We start from the raw sequence: 23,012 nt of genomic DNA on the forward strand, positions 1-23,012 counted from the left end.
AGATTTTTCTAAGATTCATAATCAAGGATTACATGAGATAGGAATAGAAGAAAAATAAATCAGAGGGAGAGGAAATATAGCTGGCGTGGCAGGAAAAATGAGAATCTCAATATTCCTAGGGTTCCATTTTAAGAAACTCAATGGCATCCCGTTTTCAAAGGCAGAAAGACAAGCAGGGCTCTAATTACAAAGAGAAAACGTAAAAAGCAAAATGAGAAATGGACCTGAGAGTTATCAGCATAGACATGTGAATAAAAGCCAAAGACAGCAAACATCAGAGCTATCGAAATAGTACATAAGGAAAGCAATAATGGGCCAAGAACCGAGCCGTGTGAAACGCAGAGGAGAACAGAATAGTAGGAATATATATGTATCCCCTTTACAGAAAATGCAAAAGGAGCGATCAGTGAGATAAGAACAGAACGAAAAATTCCAAGATTTGATAGAGAATGTGCATGAATGGAATCATCTGCTCTGCCAAAAGCAGTAGAAGATTGTTTATTGTGTTGAGTGTGTAGTTGAGTGTTGGAGATGGAAGTGCAAACTTAGTTGAGTGACCAGGATGAAACTATTAGCTTGGAGAAAAGTGTTGAGAAAATGTAATGAGCTTTATTCAATTTTTTGCTATTTACAAAGGTATTTTAATAGTAGTCTCTTTATGATTGTTGGTCTCCATAAATAAGACAATAGAACAGTGTTATCTTTTGATGTGCATAGACTCCGCACTTGCAAAGATACTGCTAGGAAAACTCCTTTGTGAATAGCGAAACAATCCTAAATTTACACAAAAGTCTAAGTTTACCATAGTGAATCAGGCCCAATATGGTCCAGTAACATAGAAAGAAAGGGAAGCATTTAAATAGGTCAAAAATCAGAGAGCCCATTGAGATCTAGAGTAGGTTTTTTAGTTAGAGGTAGAACAATGGCATAATTGAAAAATAAAGAGAAGAGCCCAGAATAAGAGAAAAATCGAAAAGTGAAACTAAATAAGGCAAAAGCAGAGGATATGCACTTCACCAAAGCAATGGTAATGTAACAACAGGAGAAGCATTATGTCCTGCCCTCGATTCCTAAGAATGAACATCCTATTCCTAGATCATACGAAATTCCAACCAACTAGAGTCTGAGTGCAGAGAGAATTCAGAAAGAGGAAAAGGGGCTTGAAAAAGAAGAGAAAGAGGCAGCTGTAGGAGAAGAAAAAAATGTAGCATTGATGTCAGATGTTGTTGCGATGATGTACAAAGCCATATAAAGCGCTTAGAGAGGTGGAGCCAGTAGAACCAGAGTCTTTGAACATGCTGTGGGACTCAGACTTGTGCAGAGATATTTTGAGAACTAGGGTTTCCAGGAATGCTCGCTTTCAGCCAATACATTTGAATCCTGTTCAGCGCACCTATCGCACACACAGTCACTTGCACAGCAGGTATCAGATGTTTCAGACGCTCCATTATGGTGCTACAAACTTCTTCCACAAAGTGTGAAAATGTCAGGGCCTAGTGGCATATTTAAGGGAGGTGAATGAGTTAATCAATTCTCTGGTTATTAGTTGCAAACCTTTCACAACTCACATGTTACGTTGGGTTGATGATAAGACATAAAGCTGATGGGTGACTCTTAAAATTAATTGATTTAACAATGCTATCAGTCAAAAAGCTGTTAGTTATCAGTTTGAGGTCATCTCGAACACCAATGATCCCAATTGGAGGGCAGTTGTGTTTAAGAGGATGATTACGGAAAACAAATTGATGACTTGACACCTCACATTGAAGGCACTGACCAAGTAGCTATATGTGTTTGAACAAATAATGGTGCAATACGTGGTAAACTGAAACCCCATATCCCAAAAGATAAATGCAGCAATGAATAAAATGAGCCTTAACTTCTTTTTGGGTAAACTCTGTTCTCGTATCAGAAAATCAAAATAGCACATCTGCCTAAGAGACATACTGCAGAGGATATATGGCAGACCTGCGGGCAATACCCAACTCTTCGTACCAATTAAGATAGTGATCACGTGTGACCAACATGCATCACTGTTACTGGACGCACTATATATGTGAATTTTAATCTCACCATTCTTTGTTCATTGATTCGTTTCTTTTTGATACATGCATGTCCACATTTCGCTGAGTGATGATGTAGTTCTTACTTTAGGAAAATAGATATGTCATTTGGTGTTCTGCATTTAAAACTAATAAAGAGATATTTTAAAAAGAATCCCAAATATTTGCTTTTTTCTGCATTACGCGGCGTAATTCATCAAATGTTGCAGTCATTTTCTTTTTGACTGATCCCGAAGTTCTGGTAACTGGATACGTTTTTTATTTGGGGTTCAGATTTTAATCAGATGCGATGATACATTCAATTTCTTGCCAAAGTAAAAGTTACATCGAGGTGTCACACATATGTGATTGATTTTATAGACATGCGTATGTGTATAAAGGATGATCCCTTGGAAATGAGTCTCTAGTAAGAAAACAGCAAGCGATTCCATTCTTCATTTGAAGGCCTCATATCAAGTTAAGTTAGCCAGAGGGACACATAAAGAGAAGATCTGGGTGCAAGTAACAATCGTTTAACAGAAGAGAAATTAAACTGAAGATCATAGAGGATAAAATAAGATTTCTTGTTAATGGGTATTATAAGAAAGGCGTAAATAGTATTAACAAAAAACAGGATTGGAGACAGGATGATTTTAGTGAACAAGGACTAAGGCACTTTGAAAACGATATCTTTAGGTTGTTATAAATTTATATCACTGACTTAAGCGTATGTATGGTTTACTGATCAAGAAGTGGTATTTCCTTAGTGGGAGAAATAGGGTCACTGCTTGAGAGGTGTTGCACCCTACTCAAGCAGCAGCCACAAATCTTGTCTGCGTGCAACACATGCAAACCCCAAATAAACCTGTGCTTAACCTTCTGGTAGCTTAACACTAAAGCAGACAGGCTTAACTTAGAGACAATGTGTAAAGTATTTATGCAGTAAAATCCTGCACCAATTTAGAAAAAACAGAGTATAATTCAATAAATAGTTGACACCAAAATGCGAAAAATCCAGTTTGTAGAACTAGAGATAAGCAATGTCAAATATTTTATGAAATTCAAGCGCTAAGAAACATAAAGCCCCAACCACAGATATCTGGGCACTTTAGACCGGGTCCAAGTCATAAGTTCAGGCTGACCACGATGGAGTGCAGGTCAGATACAGGACTGAGTGACGTCCGCTAAAAAGTATCATTTGGCCTTGGTATAGAGATGCAGAGTCTTTACATCCTGCAGGCAGCATTGAGCAGTCATTGACGGTGAGCTGCGATACAAGTATTTTCGCTCTGGGTTAGAAGTGGTAAAGAGCGCAGAATCCTAAGACCAGTGAAAACAAAGTTAGTAGAAACAGGAGGATGAAAGGCAAAATGTTGGGGTAAATAATGCTAAGTATGTCAGGTCCAACACTTAGTGTGGGTACAGACTGCAAACAAATGTTTCTATCTGAGCATTACTTTGTCCCTATCAATTGACCTGTATAGGGAGTGCACTAAGAAAGGTTACATTTGTGCTTATGGTTCATTTACATGTGCAAACTGCTGATCTTGGGTATCAAATGACTTTATATGTTTTACATAAACATTCTGGACATGCAGGTCTTTTTTATTATTGGTATTTGTAAGGTTACTAGATGTGGCATGAGGTAACCCTCAAATGTGTCTGAAACAAATGGAAAAAATGATACTTCAGTGGATAATAAAGGGTAAAATAGGTTTAAAAGAGGAAGAACCCTCACACCTGTTTTTAAGCTTTTCTGTGATATTTTAGTAGGGTAATAACAGTATAAATTGCTCTCATAATTGTCAATGTGCTAAACTTAGTCATGCAGGTGCCAACATTTGATAACGCTGATGACCTCAATGATCACATATTCTTGTATGATATTGAAAACTGAGTAGAATTATTTAATGGATTATATGAGTTACTTGTTTTACCTTAGTTTTGTTTTTGCACTTTTACGAGCATCAAATAATGTTACAATCGTAAAAAAATATTTTTTAATGTGTTGCATTTAAAAATACTAGAGGCTGTTTTACATAAAGTGCCCTGGGGGCACAATGGGCATTTGCACCCGCTTTGCACGCCCCGGGGTACTTTGGTGTTACCGAAGGGGCCGCAGACGCTTGTGCGGCCCATTATGTAAAACCAATAGACCCGGCGCACATAGAGCGCCACCGTGATTTTCAAAGAGGTGTTCCCACATGTGTATGAGGACGTGCCCCATGCAAATGATGGAACCCCTTTGCCTCTGCACCCACGCCGTAATACCATCATGGCACAGAGTCAAAGATGCCCTCGAGATGCACACTGACAGTGCGCTCCGAAAAGGTGGTACTCTCTCAATGCACCTCCTGAGAACAGCCCTCTGCAGCTGGTAAAGGGGGGTTCTATGGACCCTCCAGACATCCCCTTGAAGATGGGTGCTGGTGCTGACTGCACATGCCTTCAAGGGGATTGCTAATCCCCTTCAAAAGTGCAGGTGGGTTGCTGTCTGCACTGTGAAACACTAGTTGTGAAGGCTCTTGAGACATTATAAGAATGTCGTCTAAGTGAATGATTAAATTAATGCCCCTTATTCTTAGAGATGAGGCAACAGCTCTCATGACCTTGGTGAAGCACCAAGGGTCAGAGGAGAGTCCGAAGGGGAGAGCCTGAAATTGGTAAAGGGGATTTTTCCTAGACAAATTGAAGAAAGGGTTGGTGGGATTCGGCCATAGGAATGGTGAAGTAAGCATCATGTAGGTCTAGTTTGCTAGCCAGTCTCCCTCTAGAGGTAAATCCCTCAAGAGATGGATGCCCTCCATCTTGAAGTGTCTGTAAACCAAATAATTGTTTAGTTCTCTTAATGTCAGCCTCCATGTCTTTAATGAAATCCAGATTCTCTAGTCATGTTAATATGAGAATAGCAATTTCACTTGAATGTGCTGCCCCAAGGGTAGCACGTGTTTGTGGCTGCACTGAAGGCAGCACATTCTATGTAATAGGGTGCACTTTCTCTGTTTGCCACAGGTGAACCTGTTTTAAGGTGCGCCAAGTGCAAACAGGGAAAGTGCGCCCTAATACATAATATTGCCCCAGATGTTCATTAACTTTTTTAATGCAAATTCTGTATTTGATTTGATTATTGACAAACCAATGATGTGATCCACCTTACTACATAGTGACATAGATACCAGTTTGTTAAATGAGAATATAAACACGAGTTTCACATATTTTGCGACGGATGCTTATATTCTCAGCATATCTAACTGTATCAAACTAGCCTGTAGACTTGCTTATATTAGGCCATATTAACAAAGACATTTGAATGTGTATGTCTGATTTCAGGCACGGCCCGTGCTGAGCGTTATACTGGGGCGGTGACGTCAGGCAGGGGAGGGTCAGGGTGGGGGAATTTAAAATATGGGATAAGGACCATTATAGAGGTAAGTATCGAAAATAATAAATAAAACGAATTTCGTTGCCTACGCTGCATCACATTTGGCGATGCAGAGTGGGCAACGAAATTCGATTTATTTATTTTTTACGATACTTACCTCTAATGGTCCTTATCCCATATTTTACATCCCCCCACCCTGACCCTCCCCTGCCTGATGTCACCGCCCCAATATAACTCCCGGCACGGGCCGTGCCTATCTGATTTACATGCACAGTTGCATTGTATATGAGTGAAGTTACAAGATTATATCAAATTATTCTTGAGTACTATTAACTCAAGATAGTTTTATTGTATCTATGAGTAAATCTTACTCTTTTCGGGGTGGTGTCATATTGGAGTCTTTTTTAAAGTTTTAGAACAACATCAAACTCTATAAATTGTGGCCATTCTCAAAGTCATCTCCAACTTCTTCCCACCCTGCAGTAGGTCTGAAGTGCATGCATGCTCGTGTGGAAATAGAAAGGTAATATCTCCAAAATCGTTGGGGTGTAGGAGGAAGGTTTCTCCACAAGACACAGATTTTTGTGGAGTAAAAAAACTGAAATGTTTCACTGCACAAATACTATGCCATTTCAGCAGGAGTAATTGTACAATAAGTATAATTACCCCTGGTAGAAATGATAAGGCACAGGACGAAAAATGCAATTATCCCCTCATCTGTCTGCCTTGTCACAGACCTTGCAAAGGAGTGTGAATAAAATAAACTACAAACAAACAAATGTTTTTAGTCTTCTCTTCTTCTTGGTCTAGCTAGAAACATAAAGATTCATCATACATACACCCTAATGGTAAGTATGCTTGTATTGATGACTTGTTGACATGCTGGATCTAGGTTATGGGCTCAAGAAACGCATATCTTTTTCATTGGATTGTGTTGCTATCCTCTAGAAGTACTAGCTTTTCATTGGTGACTACACCTAATAGTCCCCCCTTTTGGAAATGTGTATCCTACCGTGAGGACTGTTCCTCTCACATGTATTCTTACTGCTCTTACTGTTCATGTTATTTATATTTAGAGAGAACTTTCCAGTTGGACTCATTCTTTGCTTGTTAACTGTTCTCTTTACTTGTGCAGTGAAACTTCTGACTCACCATTTGCTTGCTGTCACTTTATCTCCTGTGCCTCCCCATCACAACTCCCACAACACTGCTCCTGGTTGGTTCATATCCCTTAATCTCCACCCACCCCTCCCAGAACACTGCTCTTCAGACTCCCATCCCCCTCTGAGGCCACTGCGTGTTTTGATAATTTTCTTTCTTACTTTACAAACTAATAGCGCACCTAGCTATGCGCAGCGCACATAGCTATGGACTCAGGGAAATTAAACAATCAGCCCCTTATTACAGGATGTTGATCCTAACAGCAAGCTCGAACTGGGATGCCCAGCTTACAATTCGAAAGCTCTCACCACTGTGCCATATCCTTTGCCTAGTCATGTTGCAGAGTGTAGTTCCATATCTGGTCAAAAGAGGTCCCAAGGGACACCTAGTGGCATTCTGTAGTACTGCACCCTCACAACACTGCTTGTTTGGTAACAAGACAAAATATTGAATTCAAAATATAGAATTACCAAAATATTGAAGTCAAAATACAGAATGGACAAAATATCGAATGGACAGAATATAGTGGTGAAAAATATCGAATTGAAGGTAAGTAATGTAATATCGAATAGTAATTTTTACCCCTACGCTATCCAACGCTTTCCCTACTGTTGCACTCTCTGGAGTGGTAATAGTAATTTTTACCCCTACGCTATCCAACGCTTTCCCTACTGTTGCACTCTCTGGAGTGGGAATAGTAATTTTTACCCCTACGCTATCCAACGCTTTCCCTACTGTTGCACTCACTGGAGAGGTAATAGTAAATGTTATATTTATTGTTTCATTAATTTGAAATTACTTTTAAGACATTTAAAAAAATTCGATATTTTGACAAACTATATTTTTTAAAACTATATTTTTTATTCAATATTTTTGTACTTACCTGTTTGTAGATAGGAATTTGATATTTTTGCATTCTATACTTTTTCTTCGATATTTTGGTAATCTATATTTGTGAATTCGATATTATATCAGTGATCCGCTTGTTTTAATGTGGAGTCAGAACTGCCATTTTCACTCCCAACGCTATGGCACCATTGCTGGTGTACTGCATAAAAAAAACACAACAGAGTTCTTTATTTTATTAAGGAGGTGTTAGGAATGGGGGTCTCCAGTTGGCAATGGTTTGCACCTTTGTCTAAATAGGGACCCTTCCTTGTAGTCAAGATAAGGGGATACAGAACTGAAATAACCCCTGCTCACCCCCTTGGTAGCTTGGCACGAGCAGTCAGGCTTATCTCAGAGGCAGTCTGTGAAGCATTTGCACATAAACAACAGTAATACAGTGGAAAACACTACAAAAATACACTGCTTTTTTGATTGATTCCTTCAAGCCGGTAGCTCCGCCCGGGGCTACAGCGGTGCTGAAAACAATAGAGTCTAACAGTTCCGGCCAACCACATAGGGCGGGCAAGCGTTAGTGGCAGCAGACTTGTAAACAGTACCTTTGGTCCCGTCCAACTGCGTCGGTGCGGGCTGGTCGTGGCAACTGTTGCGGGTGCGATGTGAAGCGTAGCAGTGCGGCGTGCCTTGCCCTCAAGCTGCGGTACAGGCAGCGGCTCGGTAGCGGTCATCCAGCAGCGTTGTTGAGACCAGGGCTGTGGTGCGGAGTGAGGTGGTGCCTTTTGCGGTACCTTCAGGACACAGAGCCAGCAGTGGTGTTGGTGATGCTGTCGGCTGCTTTCCCCCATGTGGCAACTGAGACCACGATTCCAGAGGCGATACCCAGAGGTAAGTGAAGTCTTTGCTGTCCCTGAGAGTTTGTGAACAGGAGGCAATCTCTCTTTCAAGCCCTTGGAGATACTCAGTGAAAAGTGAAGAAAGGTCAGTCCAGTGGTTTTACTGCCAAAGGCAGAAGCAGCAACTGCAGGCCAACCCAACAAAGTAACAACACCGAAAAGGAGCAGTACTCTTCCTGGCAGTTCATCAAGCTCTTTTTCATGGCAGGTTCCTTGATCCAAGTGAGTTCTCTGAAGTCTTTCATCTATCTGAGACTTCCAATAGGAGGCAAGCTCTACTTCAAGCCCAAAACTCTAGCAGCCGGATAAAGAAAGTAGAATTCAGTCCTTTCCCTGCCCAAGACATAAGAAGCAAGCAGCAGGCCAACACAGCAGAGCACGCAGCAAAATGGCAATTCCTCCTGACAGCTTTTCCAGCTCTTCTTCATGACAGGTTCCTTAGTCCAGCAGTAATTCGAAGTTCTGGGGTTGGGCTCCTATATTTATACACTGTTTTTCTTTTATCTCTTGGGCAGAGAGTGTGTGTGCTCTGACCAAACCAGTTTGGTCCTCTCCGGCCCAGTTTGCCGGCGGGAGGTGGAGACAGTATTGCCCAAGGCAGACCAGGCCCATTAAGGTGCAAGTAATTCTCCTCCCACTACTCTAAATGCACCCAGGTCTATTTTGCCCAGCCCTGACTCATCCAGGAAAGGCAGCACACACCTCAACCATCCAAGTGGCTGTCTGAAGAGAATGCACATCCCCAGCCCCTGTCACTCCAAAGACAGACAGTCAATCCACAACCCAGCAGAGGCACACAGGACGGCTATGCTAGAAAATGCATTCTTTCTAAAAGTGGTATCTTCAAAAACAGAACATAAAAATCATCTTTACTAAAATATGCATTTCTACATACTGAGATCAGGCATACTAAACTCAGTTTGTCCATCTTGTCCCAATGGGAATATATAATCGTAACATGTTTATAAACTATTCCCCATTCCATCCTATGGGACAGGTAGCCTTTCAACTGCAAAGAGCAAATGACACTGTATTTCACTATCAGGACATGTCACACACATCAGTACATTTCCTACCTTTCACATACACTGCATATTGCCCACAGGGGTACCTTTGGCCTGCCATAGGGGTGACACATGTAAAAAAAAAGAGACGGTTAGGGCTGCACTTGCCAAGTAGACATGGCAGTAAAAACTGCACGCAGACACTGCAGTAAAAGGTCTGAGAACCCTTTGAGTGTTGGTGGCACAGTTAGGGCTGCAGGCACACTTGCAGCATTTGATTTACAGATCCTGGAACTCTCAGTGAAATTTAGTAGGGACTTGCCAGCAAAACAAATATGCCAATCATGGAAACACCAATCCATAATACAATTTACAATAGGAGCACTTGCACTTGCACTTTAACACTGGACAGCCATGAGAATGTGCACAGAGACACTGAACCAGCGAAAACAGAGTCAATACCGGGAGGTCAGAAAGTAAAAAAGTAGGGGCAACACTTCAAAAGATGCCAGGTCTAACAGGTGGGGATGGCATATATATTGCATAGGTAAAAACATTAGCATAATATCAATAGCTCCAAATCCAGCAAATGCGAGACCGATTGCGTTTCCAATGCTTGTCGTCCATGGGACCCGCTATGGCTGGTTACAGGGATTGTTTATGGTAGGCTTGCACCAGAGCTGTGGACTCCTTGGGTGCTATTCTGAGCTAGTGTGAGTCATGTATCAGAGCGCCTGCACTATGGGCTTTATGCTGGCTTGCTTCTGTTGGCCACGGAGCCTGTCCCCTGCGGACGCTGTGACCCCCGCTAACCCCCTTCCCTGTCCCTACCACCAACCCTCTAGCTTTCAGGCTTCTGTGGTAAGGCAACCTGTGCATTCTTCTGGAATACAAGCAATCGATTAAGTCTAAACCTTCCGACATTGAAGTAATGCTGTTCTCTGAGGTTGGTGCCTTTCCTGGCAACCATATGGTGCCTCTGTGCCTTGAATGAGAGTTCCGCTCCACTTCAGTGCTCTTCCCTTTTCAGTATTAACAGTTTAAGTGGACTAATGAGTAGACAAAAGCGGTACATCACAGAGCTGCTTTTTTATTTTCCAAGCCTGTCTGCCTGTTTTAATGATTTTACCTCTGCACAAATTTGCCCTTGTTCTTGATAATACTCGCCTGGGACCTTTCTTCTTCTGTCGGCTGAAATGTTTTCAGCCTCTGATTGATAGTTTAGCAGTTCAGTTGCTGTCTGAGGCCTTGAGTTCTACTCCTGTTTCTAAAACAATTTACCGAAATCAATTTATACTTTCAGAAGCGGTGTGCCTTTTTGATGCGCCAGACACTGTAGTTTGTTTGTTTCTTTCCTTTACGATTGATTATATTATCCATCAACAAGATACAGAATTAACAATTGTTTTAATTAAATTCGTAAAACTAATTGATAAAAACATTTAGATAAAAAAATACATCTAAGATATCAGAAACCTGTTTAGAACGTGTGTCCAAGTTTCCTAATCGGGCTCTCTGTGAAGAGAAATTTGAAAAAGGAATGCATAATATACATTCTTGAGTCAGTTATACACATTCTTAGCCCGTTTATGCTGTCCAATAAGCCCTGATCCGACATAGTGAGCGACCAATTCATCCCGAGGTCTAAAAGAAGCAGCACAAGCAAACAATAGATGTTCCTCAAAGTCCTATATCTGATCTGTGACTGGGAGCGAATGTTTTGCCATTGTGCAACATTCCGTCCATCATCTTGTGTGTTTTGCTGTTCACCCTATGTGGGAAGGGTATGCCCAGACGTGGGTCCTGCGCTCTCCATGCCACTGGAATCAAGCTATCCTGGCTGAAGACGGCTGATAGTCATAAACCGGTCCTAGGATGTTTGATTCCGGTCCATGGAAGACATGGCTTGGCAGTTCGGGCTGGACTGTTCCCATGAGGCACCGGGTCAGGACTGATTTGCATATGGCCATGTCTGAACTGGGGTGGCGTGGTGAGCAAAATAACGATGGATTAAACCCAGATCTGTGACTGAGGGTGAATGTTTTACCAATGTGCAACATTCCGTCCATCATCTTGTGTGTTTTGCTGTTCGCCATATGTGGGAAGGGTATGCCCAGACGTGGGTCCCGTGCTCACTACGCCACTGGAGTCAAGCTATCTTGGCTGATGACGGCTGATAGCCAGAAACCAGTCCTAAAATGCTTGATTCTGGTCCAGGAAAGACATGGCTTGGCAGTTCGGGATAGACTGTTCCCATGAGGCACAGGGTCACGACTGATTTGCATATGGCCATGTCTGAACTGGGGTGGCTTGGTGAGCAAAATAATAATGGATTAAACCCAGATCTGTGACTGGGGGTGAATGTTTTGCCATTGTGCAACATTCCGTCCATCATCTTGTGTGCTTTCCCTAGATTTCTATGCCATAAGGCATAACAGGCATAATTTTGAATAGGTAGCAGATGAAGACCAAGTGAATGTGAACTTAGCTAGAGATGGAACACTATATCTAAGGTTCAAATCCAAGGATCTAAAAAGTGGTGGGTTAATATAATCTAAAAATCTTCACACTTAAAAATAGTTTTATGGTGCAAAAAGGATTTAGATAAAGTGCTGAGCGCTACAAAAGATTCCCTTTTCTTCATAAATTATTCTCAATACCCGTCCTTCACACTTGCTGATGTGTTTGGACAAATAAAAGATTCATTATGATTGTAGTCACCCAGGTGATGGTTGAGTAATAATGCCATGAAGCCCATTCCTAAATCAATGCAATGGGCTTTGATGTGAGGTCTAGCTTTAGATTGAGTATTCTGGCCACATTTCATTAAAGACCTTATAAATTTAGGGGCTTATTTATGAGCCCTTGCGTCACTTTTCCGCCGCTGGTGCGTCACTTCTTGTGAAGCACCAGCGGCGTACAAAATGATCCTGTTGCACCATATTTACACAGTGAAGCATCTATCTAGATGCGTCACTTTGTAAACCCCTGCACCAGGTATAATATATGCAGGGGGGCTTTCTGATGCAAGAAAGGGTCATAGAATTGACATAGTGAAATCTATAAGATTTCCCTGTGCCACTTTTAGGATGCAAATGCGTCAATATCTTAGGCCTGCCTCATGGCAGGCGTAAGACTGACACAGGCCCATTTCAAATGGGAATTGCCCATGTTTAATGACCCATTGCTGGAGTTGAGTCACATTTGTGACACACTCCAGCAATGCGCCATTTTTGCACCTACAGATACGTCAGAAATATTGATGTATCTGTAACTCCTTGCGACACAATGCGTCATACTGTAAATATGACGCATCATTGGTGTCGCGAGGAGGGCGCAATGAAAAGTGATGCATCGCTGTTTTCTTGCAGCGATGCGTCACTTTTCATAAATGAGGCCCTTATTTTCTTCAATTCCTAGGTTTGTGGTACCACAATAGCCCCAAAGTTTAGTGCCATAAAGAGCAGCATTAATTGCTTCAGCTTTATACATTTTTATTACAGGACAGATAGGGAAAGAAGAGATGCGATTAGTAAACCTAAGGATGGCTAAGGCCCTGTGCTTTATGAGCAGAGAGTTTTTTGTAATTTGTGATATTCATGAATTAGAGTCAGTTAATATAATTCCGAAATAATCAAATTCAGTGACTCTTCTCGCTCAAACCCATTACACCCCTGAAATGAATCCTGTGATTAAAACATATGAATTTGGTCGTCTGGGCATTTATTTCTAGCCCATACGTATTGCAAAAATTAGAGAACCTACTTAGCAGGGTTGGTAGTCCCTTTAGGAATTTGGAAATGACCAAGGAATCATCTTTAAAGAGTAGGGCCACAATCCTCTCCCCAACTAGTCTTGGTGCATTATTTCTACAAATAGTAAAAAAATTAAACAGCCATTAAAGGAAGAAATAAGTTAGGGGTTAAAACGCAACCATGGCAAACACCTCGGTCAACCCTGAATTTTCCTGCGAGTTCGCACTTTGTGCCATACTTGACCGGATCCAAATTACCTTTGTGGAGTGGATTATGATTTTTAAGAGGTTGGGTGGAATTCTCAATTCAGCAAGAACTTCCCAGAGCCTCCTCTATGGAACCAGGTCAAATGCAGCTCTGAGTTCAACGAAGGAAGCGTGAAGGTTCCCATTGTCAATGTCGATCATCCTCCATTTAATCATAAGGAATCTAAACACCTGGTCTACAGTTTCAGTTTTTTCCCTAAAGTCCGCTTGATAGTTGTTTAAGATATTGTTTTCCTTCATTTTAGCAGTTAATGTACCTATAACTGGTTTGGAAAACATTTTTGGACATTATCCAAAAGGCTAATTGGACGATAGTTTCCTGTAGGTGTCTACAACCATTTTTGAAAATTGGGACAATCTCAACTCCCTTTGTGAGGGTAGAGTTGGAGCACCATCAGCAATAGAGTTAGCAATAAACTTTATATAAGCACCCAGATTTTGGGCTCTAAAAGGAACAAGTCCGCAGGGACCCTATCTAGACCCACAGCCTTACCCTGCTCTGGAAAATAACTGCCTTTTCTGTGTCCTCCAAGGAGGAGTTAATGAAGTGTGTGGTGGCAGTTTGTTTAAAGATATTCTCGCCATGTAAGAGATCTGTTGATGAGACAGGATTTCTTTGCTGTGGAGAGATTTAAAGTAGTTTACGGAGTCATCAGGCTGGATATCGGTCTCTTGTCTCATAGTAATGTCCTGGCTGACATGACTCTCTATATGCCAGAAACTCTACATGTCGTTAGTCTTGGATGCTTTTAGTACATTTTCCCATCTTCTCATTTCCCAGTTCCTTTTTGCTGAGTGGTATGAGGCCTTATGAACTGTCCTAGCTTCGGTAATCATGGCCCTATATTCCTGTTTATTTGTCGACAAAAGTGCATTCGCAGCAACTCTACAAATCAATTAAAACTATTCTTGGAGCTTGGGAGCTCTGAATGCAGGTTTATATTCTTTCTGAGAAAAAGCTTTCAGCTTTTCAAAATGGTGGACATGAGTTTCTATAACTACACTGGGCTCCTCTAGTTTCTCCATCATTTGACTTAAGGAAAAACCTACAGTGTCATAATTCTCATAAATAACAGAATAAAATTAGCAATGGGTGAGGATGAAAATGATCTCAACCTTAAAAATGGGATTGCGGTTGCAATATTGATGTTTTTTGTATGTGCAGCAACGCTATGCATCGATAAATAGAGTCTCTAACGGTCAGTTATTACTGACAGGGCATCCAGGTTGTTAGATGGGGTTGATGCAAGGTCTTTGGAAAATATGCAGCCACGACCCGTGGAGGGAGTTCCAGTGGGGCAGAAAGGCGGGGCGGGGGAGGGGCAGGTTGGGGGGTGCTAAAAACCAGAATATAGATAGTTGGAGGTAAGTACACAATTTAATAAATAAAACGAATTTTGTAGCACGCCCTGCGTGGGGCAGCCTTTCTGCCCCACCGGAACTCCCTCCACGGGCCGCGGCTGAAAATACACCATGCATTTGAAAGTTTAGTGGATAATGGGCACTCTCTTCTCTTTGTAAACCATTATATCGGCCATGGTGCTCCAGACCCTTACATAAAAAAATAATGCAATCTATATTGTTTTTGAGGTTTATTAGGCATTATTGTGAGCCATTGCATGCAGGCAGGCAGTGGAAGTCACAGACACACCCTCTGTTAGAATATGGTAAAATAAAATACAACACATTGGGAGGATTAAAAGTCAAACATGCATGCAATTTTGAAGGACTCATACATTTTCTCTCAATACAAGTCAATAAAAAAGGAACACATTTAGAAACTGTTACTTTAACAAAACTTGAATGTGAGAAGCATTTGAGACAGATACCAATACATAAACATACTGCTGCACTCAACACCATTCTGAAAATCACGCTTTAATTACTGTGAGAAATTGGGTTGTTAGTTAACTGATATGTTAGCCCTGGTCAAGGATCGAAAACAATCCTTATCAGGGTGAGGCACAAGCCAATCATAAATTATCCTGTGCCTACCCTCTAGTAGCTTGGCATAGAGCAATCAGGCTTAACTTAAGAGTCAATGTGTAAAGTATTTGTGCAACACTACAAACAGTGAAACTGTAAAAACAGCACGCAAAATAAATCCACACCAGGTTAGAAAAAAATAGAGCTTGATTTAATAAATAAAACAAGACCAAAATGACAAAAATCCAATAAGTAGAACTTTCGATATGAATTTGTTTTAAACAATAAACTGGAAAAATAGCTCTTAGAAGCAATCTGCTCATTCTGGACCAGGGCAAAATTTCCGGTTAAAGAAGCTAAAAACACTACGGCAGGGGAATCAGGCTTAAAAAAGATATAAAAAAGGGAAAACAAAAGGGGCTTGAGCACAAGGTAGTTACAACCCCATCACTTAATTCATATTTCAAGCCAATTCCCAAAATACTGATCTGGAAGTCACACCATACAGTGTCCGTTCAGAACCCTGATTCTGATAAAGACGGAGAGGTAACACAGTGTATGTTAAGGGGTACAGAGGAGCAGGACTGGTCCAGGCATTTATCCCCAAATCCCTTTCAGGCTTTGGCGATTGGGATGGAAGAAGAGGGAGAAGCTACGCAAATGACTGTAGTTATGGCTGATGCTGAGACCCCACAACAGTTGAATATAACACCAGTAGTTGAAGGAGTAGCAGGGGCAGCAGGGGCAGTAGGAGGAGCAGCTGAGGAAGGGCTGGAAAGTGAGCTGGAGGTTGGGGAAGAGGATGTGGGGGTGCATCTGATGATAACAGAAAAAATGTTGACAACCCAGGAAGATCTGGGAAAGATGCAGATAGCCCTTCAGCCAAACAATTTAGACCCCTCAGACATTTTGGTTGTGGCGCTCTTAAGAAAGTTAGAGAAAGATATACATTTGGGCTTTGAAGCCTCCAATAAAAATCAGGAGCATATAAGAGCCACATGTAGTCAATTGGAGGTAGAACTTGATAAATTAAGCGCCCGTACAGAAGTGCTTGAGACAGAAATGAAAGTGATGCAGGGGAGAATTTTGGATAATCGCAAAGCGATTGAGACTATAAAATTCAAAGAGCGAGAGAGTGACGACAGAGTCGAGAGACTGGAAAACATGCAAAGAGGAAATAATCTAAAGATTTTAAAACTACCAGAAGGAAAGGAGGGGTCAGACATAAAAAGTTATGTAGTACAAATGTTAAATACTGAGCTACAGTTAGGAGAAACAGAAGAAGTACTGCTATGAGATATCGAGAGGATTCACCGAGATCCTTTCCGGCTGAATCCAAACCGCTCTAAACCAAGAAAGATGTTAATTACCTTCTTAACGTATAACTTAAAAGAGAAGATTTTGACATCTGCCCTTAAGAAGAAGAACATAATGGTGGATGGAATTGCAGTGGACATTAGGTCAGATCTATCATCTATCACAGCAAGCAGACAATGGGAATTAGGAAAGTGAATGGGGCCACTTAGAGCACTGGGGGCGACAGTCCAATTGAAATTTCATGCTTTCCTAAAAGTAATGTGGCAAAATAAAATGTATACGTTTCGAGGAGTTGAGGAGGTGGATACCTTTTTAGAGCAATGTCAAGGATAATAGTAACTATGTTAGGGTAAAGTGAGCGAGTTAAAGAAGGTCAGATTACTGCTTAACACCCATAAATTAATGAATAATGAGTAAAGGGTAGGAGGTTCACCGCTACTGCGACATCCACTGGCCCAGGCCATGGGAGTTTTGGTTGGGTTTTCCAGGGAGGGAGAAGAAGGGGGAGTGGGGGTATGGGAGTTCTGGGGTAGGGGGTAGGTAATGGGGGAGGGGAGTAGGAGTAAAGAAAAATATCCTCAGGAGAGTCTTTGCCACCAAAAGACGGGAAATGTGGGCACGTTTTTATGAGTGGGGCTAAGGATAAGGAATTAAGGTTCCTTACATGGAATGTTAATGGCTTACGAGTGAAGTCTAGGAGACAAATAATACTGAAATATCTAGAAGATTCCATTGCACACATCATTATTCTACAAGAGACACATCTAACTGAAAAAGAAAGTAAGGAGATTTTTTCTGCTCAAAAATGGATAGCTAGGGCTTTTTTTTACACCCCAAGAGATAGTTACAAAGGGGGTGGTAAATTTGATTAGGAAAGGGTTTAATATTGTTATGGAAGACAAGAGAGCAGATAAAAGAGGTAGATAGGCGATTGTTAAAATAAGAGTGGCAGGGGAAGTATTGGTATTAGTCGATTATTATGGCCCGAATGTGGACGACGAAACAATTTTGGACAATTTAGCAGCAGAATTACTCGATTTTTCAGGAAAAATAATTATGGCTGGAGATTTTAATACGGTTTTGGATTGTAAATTAGATAGGACAGGAAATAGTAGAGCTGTTGTAAATGGTAAGATGTCGTCTAGGTTAAAATTGATTATGGTACAGCAAGGGTTATGTGATATTTGGAGATTAAAAGCAGGCCAGCAGTTAGGATTTACTTTTCACAATAATAAATATAATCATAGTTCACAAATAGACTTTTTCTTAATTGATGTTAGGTTGAAGGATTGGGTAACGAAGGTGACACATCTAGGGGCACATATATCTGATCACTCAGCTGTTGGACTGAATCTGGCACTAGGGACAGATGTTTTGACTCCAACCTGGAGATTGGATCGTACAATCCTCTTAGATGGAGACTATTTAGAAAACCTAAGAGATGAGGTACAAGTCTTTTTAGATAAAAATGAAGGATCAGCCAAACAAAATATAGTATGGGACACATGTAAGGCGTTTTTGAGAGGGAGACTGGGAGCCCAGGGTGCTAAAAAGAGAAGATTGTATCATAGAAAGGTTTTGGATTTTTGAGAAAGAAATACGATTGTGGGAGGGTAGTGGAACAAGACTAGGGGGCAACACAACGGAGGAGGAAGTTAAAAACAAGCTCTTTGATCTAAAAGTAGAACTAACAGCAGTATTGTCACAAAGAGTTAAGGAAAGATGGGAAGCTAGTCAGTTGGCTCACTTTTCCTATGGGAAGAAGGGTGTGGCAAACTGTTAGCGTGGAAAGCTAAAAAAGATCTATTACGCAATCAAATAAAAGAAATTAAAAAGACGGATTCTGGAGAAATTATAACAGATAGTAAAAGAATTGCAGAAGCTTTCCATGATTATTTTGTAAAAGTTTATACAGAAGATCTCTGCCCAAGACAAGTTGAAACGGATAAATGGCTACAATATTGGGAACCACTTTCTGGGGATTGGAAGGGAGCATTATACAGGGAAATATCTCAAGCTGAAGTGGTTAAGGCGATTAAAGATAGTAAAAAAGGGAAAGCACCAGGCCCGGTCGGCCTCCCGGCTGAAGTATATAGAGTTTTAGTAGAACAGATCGCTTCCATATTGTGTCAACTGGTTAATCACATTTTTAGAGGGGAAATAACTATACCTAGTTCTTGGAATGAGGCAATAATCTCCCTGACACCACAACCAGGAAAATCACCTAGCAGTTTAGATTCATATAGACCTATATCACTTTTGAACTGTGATTATAAGTTTTTTTTTAAAATATTGGCAGATAAACTTAGTAGGGTTATCCACAAATTGATTCATGAGGACCAAAAAGGTTTTGTTAAAGGGAGATATCTGAAAGAATTAACTTTTACTTTGATTGGAATAATAGATATGGCCTCCACGCATGAGGTTCCCTTGGCGGTGATTGCTTTAGACGCCGCCTAGGCTTTTGATCGAGTCAACTTTGCTTATTTAAAAGCACTCTTGAAATACCTTAATCTAGGAAAAAAGTTCACTGAATCTCTTCTTTCTTTGTATTGTTCCCCGACATCACGTGTTCTGGTTAACGGAATATTAACTCAACCTGTTAAAGTAATGTGTGGAACAAGACAAGGGTGCCCTTTGTCACCCTTGTTGTTTAATTTATACATAGAGCCACTAGCATGTAAAATCAGAAGCTCAGAGGAGATACCCCCCTTTGCAGTTGGCGACTGGTCAAAAAAAATGGGCCTGTATGCAGATGACATTATCATTTATTCTTCTAATTTGCATCAGTCTTTGGAAAATTTGGTGAAAATAACTAAGGAATTTGGAACTGTTTCAGGCTACCAGATAAATCAGAACAAAACTGAGATAATGGTTTGGAATTTAAATACGGAAAGGTTAATTAGCAAATCAGAAATGAGGTATCTGGGGGTTAGGATAACTCAAAATATTGGAGATCTTGCTAGAGTTCATTTTTTCAAGATTAGGAAAGAAGTCTCTGCCACTCTTTAAGGATGGATGAATCTTCCCTTGTCGTTATATGGCCGGACCAACCTTGTGAAAATGGTGATTGTGCCAAAAGTTACATTTTTGTTTGAGACTATTCCCCTCGGATTTAAAAAAGAATGGTTGGATAAATTACAGAGTGAAATAGTGTCATTTATTTGGGCATCAAAAGGATCACAATTATCATGGAAAAAGTTAAGGAGGAGAATTAATAAAGGTGGTCTGGCGGCTCCGGACTTGCAAATCTATGCATGGGCTTTTTGTTTAAAGAATTGTAGGATGCTGTTGGGTACTCTAACCATATCAACGATCGGAGAAATATTTGGTGTGATGCTGAAAAGCTGCGAATATAATGATTATGGTTTTTTATGTAAGTTTGCAGACCCTAAATTTTTCAAAAAAGGTTAGACTTAAGGTCCTTCGGGATTTGGCGGAGGTATGGTATAAAATAGGAAGACTATTAAAACTGCCTTATTTTAGTTATATGGCCCCAATATCGGACTCTCCTGGAGCTCCACTTTGGACAAAGGATGCTCTGGCACTTCAGTTAAAAAAAGAGGACGCTTTGAAGAGATGGAAGGATGTGTTTCAGGAGGGTAAATTTGTGCCTTGGGGCCTATGTCAGCAATCGTGGGGACAGGTTTTCTCAAGATATAAGTACTTGCAGATTCAGAGTTGGGCAAATGATCCAGAAAATATAATTGGGAGACAAAATGACTTTGAGTTAAAGCTTGGAATAGGGACCTTCAAGAAGGAGGTGGCCACATGGTATTGGATGATATTGGAATTGGAAGATAGACCTTTCCTGCTTCCGGAGGTTCTGTGGAAGAATGTTTGCCGAAGATCTTGACAGTGAACCAATGGCAAGTAACAATGTCTATGCTTTACAGTATTGTTAAACCTGCACATTTAAAGTGAAATCTTTTGTTTACCATCCATAGGGCATATTGGTCCCCTCGTAGATTATCGAAATTCAAAATTGGCGGCGTTGTGGAGTGTCTGAAATGCAAGACCCTAATGTGGATGATCTACACATGTTTGTCTTTTGCCCAAATATAAGACAATTCTTGCTGGAAGTAAGTAATTGCTTATCTCATGTTCTGAATCTGCGAATTGAGGTAAGCCCCGAATTAATAATAACGGGGAGATTTGATTTAGAAGATAAATGCATGAATGATAATGTAAAACTTACCTTTTACGCCATCTTACTGGCGCGTAGGGAGATATGTAAGCTGTGGGTCTCACCACTTAGCCCTAAATTAATGGACTGGATATTGTCTATGAGGTACATGGCTAAGCTTGATATTTCAGATCACACTAAGAGAAATCGAGGATTTTGGGTACCCTTTCTTTTATGTTTTGGGTAAATATTATTTGATATGACATCCGATGATTAAGCATCCGCCTATCTCGCTGGTACTTATTATATTGGATTCCAGGTCGGAAATAGAGTAAGAGGTGGACACACCTGGTGAGTCAGATGGCCAAGAAGAATTGTTCAATTTGGGGTCAGACTCAGAATAGGTGGAGTTTATGCCTCTTCTCTTCAACCAGCTTATGAGATAAAAAGCCCAGTGGTGGACTAGTTAGAAGGTATGGGTCGGCGAGTGAGGACAAAAAAAAAAAAAAATTCAGGTTGACCGTGATGGCCCGCCAACTGGATGCAAGGACCTACATTGTCCCACTGAACAAAAGTACCTTGATACTGATTTGCATCGACTTTGAGGAAGATGCGGGGTGCAGCAAGGCAATGTGTCGGTACCCATTCTGCAACAGAAGGAGATGCGTCGGCTTACCCTACGCAAAAGCGGCAATGCGTCTGTTCCGAGGGCAATGTGCTGGGTCCAAATGTGATGCATTAGTTCTGCTCCTGAAGCAGAGGATGTGTCCACTCCAGGGGCAATGTTCTGGTTCCAAAGGCGGTGCGCCAGGTCAGCTCCAGGCAAACCACGAGCATGGCTGGTTCCAATCCACGCAAAGACGGAGATGCGCCAATTCTGATCCCTGAAACAATTAAGTTTCACTGGTTCCAATGAAGATGCATGGGTTGACTGAAGAGGCTTCTTAGGCCTCACTTCCAAGGATCTAGGACAGGGATGGCACCACTTGGCAGAGCAAATCACAGATGGCAGAGTTCAGGTGCAGATGCAGATAATTTGGAAGTATTTTATGTCCCTGAGACTTCAATCAGGAGCAAGCCAGCAATACCTTACAGTCACTTTGAGTTCAAGTGATGCAAGGCCAGTCCTTCTCACTCAGGCAGAGGAACAGCAGGCAAGAGTCCAGCAAAACAGCAGTCCAACAGAATGGCAGTCCATCCGCAGCACAGTATTTCTTCCTGGCAAAATCTTCACAGTTCCAGAAGTGTACTGTAGTGATTGTGTCAGAGGTCCAGTACTTATTCTCAGTATGCATTTAAAGTGTGGAAGACTTCAAAGAAATAGCTTTGAAGTGCATAGAAGTATCCTGTTTCTGCCCTTTCTCCAGTTCACTACAGGGGGGTATGCAGCCCTTTGTGTGGGACATGACACAGCCTATACGGATATATGTCGTTACAACGCGCGCGTTACAACGACCTACCATTACAACGCGGTTGTAACAACGCAAGTCATTACAACGACTTGTGTTGGGGGGGCGCAAATTTAAAACATTTAAATTACTATTCCAACACCAGTCCCCGTGGATAGCAGGGAAGGTGTTGGGATAGTAAATTAAATGATTTGCTATCCTCGAGCGCCCCCCAGCGCAATGTGTTGTAACAACTTTGGTTGTTACAACCGCGTGGTAATAGTAGGTCGTGGTAACGCGCGCGTTGTAAACGTTGTGCACCGCCTATTCAGATGTACGTGTGAGGTGGTGTCCTGCTCCTCCCTTCCACCCTGCCCAGGATGACCCATCAGGATGTAGATGGCCCATCAGTCACACCCAAGCTTCCTTTGTGTGTGGCTGTCTAGAGGGAATGCAAAAAGCCTACCTGTCACCCACCCCAGACGTGTATTCAGAGACCGACAGTAGGCACACAAATGGCTAAAGTAGGAAAATGCAAACTTCTCAAAAGTGACATTTTCAGAATTACAACCTAAAATTCAACTTTACCATAGGTCGTGATTTTAAATTGTGAGTTCAAAGATAGCAAACTTGAACATTTTATTGCTTCCCAATTGGGAATTACACTTAAAAGTTTTCCCCAATGTCATCCTATAGAAGAGATGGGTCTTGCAGGAGTGAAAAACGAATTTGGGAGCTTTTTACTACCAGGGCATGTAAAACTTAAAACAACATGCTGTTCCTTTTAAATACATTGCACCCTGCCCTCTGGGTTACCCAGGGCCTACCTTAGGGGTGACGTATGTGTATGAAAAGGGAAGGTTTAGGGTGGGCAAGAGGTTTAGCTTGCCAGGTCGAAATGCCACT

This window comes from Lissotriton vulgaris, chromosome 4_1, assembly GCF_964263255.1.
Source record: "Lissotriton vulgaris chromosome 4_1, aLisVul1.2, whole genome shotgun sequence".
Lineage (NCBI taxonomy): Eukaryota > Metazoa > Chordata > Amphibia > Caudata > Salamandridae > Lissotriton > Lissotriton vulgaris.